We start from the raw sequence: 2,198 nt of genomic DNA, 5'->3' as shown, positions 1-2,198 counted from the left end.
TAATGAACCATAAAGCATTATAAAATTTTTCTATAATTTATAAATATGTAAGGGATCCGAAAAGTGTATCTTTAGTGTTTTAGATATAGTGTAAGCAGTAAGTATAATTTGAACCCCTAATTTATATACAGCTGCGAATATGTCTTTTAATTTATCTTTAAAATGAATATTTTTTATCATTTGGAAGATGAAAATAGCTACTTGCTTGTAAAATTGGAAAATCTAGCCACTAAGATATAATTAGAGGATGCGAATAGCAACTTTTAAAATTTTTATTTTTAATACCAAGAATATAGTGTAAATATAATTTGAATTCCAAATATACATGCTACTGTATGTCTATAACTGTTGCACTTTTTTTTTTTTTGAGTACTACTAACTCTGGTACAATGTTGCACTTTAAGTCAACCTACTGAAGCACAAAAAGTCAACAGTTGCCTCCACTGATGCTTGAACCCACTCACATCCAGCTTGAACCTACTCACATCCTCAATGTGAGAGTGTAAATCAGGACACCAGATACCACTAGACCACAAGGTCTTTGGCAACTGTTGCACTTAATTAGTCATCAAAGTGGTTATTTTTGGCAAAAATAGTTTGTTGACTAATTAAGCGAGGCATTTTTTGCAACAATATTAATTTGCATAAATAGTGTGTCTCTTCCCTCCCGTTTGTATTGTTGAGTTGTTGAGCTTTTAATACAAGCTTTGTTCGTTTGCTTTAAAAAAAAAAAAGGTGATGCATTTGCAACAATATTTAAATTAAAAGATTTTTTAAAATCATCAATTTATTAATCTAAAAACCAATATGTACAAGGTTGATGGACAAATTATTGTGTGGACCACAGTCCAAAATGACCTCGTTTTGAAAAAAAAATCCTTACTCTGCGTGTGTATTAGAATAATGAAGTTAGCAAAGAAGGGACCTTGTCCAAGCCAAAGCCACAAAGAAGTCGGCAACATAAGCACAAGGCAACACGCACCACCAAGCGAAAAAATCCAAGAACGTCCCAATTTTGTTAAAAATTTGGAAACATAACTGCAACTCTTAGAGTATGCCAAAATGATATAAGGGATCCAAAGACCAAGCATACAGTAAACACTACACAATGACACACATGCCTAAAGTAAGCACAACGACACACAATCCTACTGTAAACACAATGGCGCACAGGCTTAAACAAACACAATGACACATAAGTCTACAACAAAGCAAGAGGCGCACAAGCCAAAGCCAATGCTACAAAGTCAAAACAATACCAAGTAAAGGAGTGCAATAGTATGTACCATCAATATTACTATGAGCATGTGGTTAGCAATGCACCAAGTAACCGCTAGCACGAGCGAGACGATCTGTATTTCCATCACCACTTTGAGCAAGTGGGCATCGGGTGCAAGAATTACGTTCTTTACCGGCCACCAGCGCAACGGGGCTAGGCTATTGCAAACCACCAATAGTTGCAGGGTAGTTTAAACTACCATCACCACTTTGAGCAAGTGGCCAGCGAGGCACCAAATAACCGGTAGCTTCCAATGCATTACATTAACATGTACTCTATATTTTATAATTAGACTAATGTACTCTATATCTTAAGGATCAGTAAATGAAACTATGTACTCTATATCTTAAGGATTAGAACTGCAAATTAAATTTTCAAATCTATAACATCAAACCTTCGAAATGCATTGCATTAATTAACATGCTGCTTACGAACCAATGATCACTTAACATGGTGAGTAAAAGTGAAATTTCTTATTTAATGATCATATTTTATATTTTGATAGTATGTAATTAACTCATAAAGGAAATAGTGGAGAATGACGAGAACAAACTTTTTTCTTTCATAATGGAATTTTGCCATAGTTTGTTACCACAGTCAATGTTCAAATTCCCCTCTTCTAATAATGCTACTAATATACTAATAACTCACTTGTGATTGTTGAACTGCTCTTGGTAGCTAGGCTAACTGGTCTACCATTTAGATCATTGCATTGCATACCTTCACTATTCTGACTTAACCATTATGGTCTTCAATAAGGCGTTCTTGGTATTCTTGCAATGTCCACAGTTGTCATTCAGTCCTTGCCGGATCGAATCATCGGAATTGGGACCAGACCGCCTCTTGGGTTGATTCGCAAGGGCTACTAATAAAGGATCAACCCAATGTGCTATGTTGCAAGTCTTGAGAATAGATATTG

Source organism: Ipomoea triloba, chromosome 5 (genome assembly GCF_003576645.1).
Source record: "Ipomoea triloba cultivar NCNSP0323 chromosome 5, ASM357664v1".
NCBI classification, from domain to species: Eukaryota; Viridiplantae; Streptophyta; class Magnoliopsida; order Solanales; family Convolvulaceae; genus Ipomoea; species Ipomoea triloba.
This window is presented reverse-complemented; position numbering follows the sequence as displayed.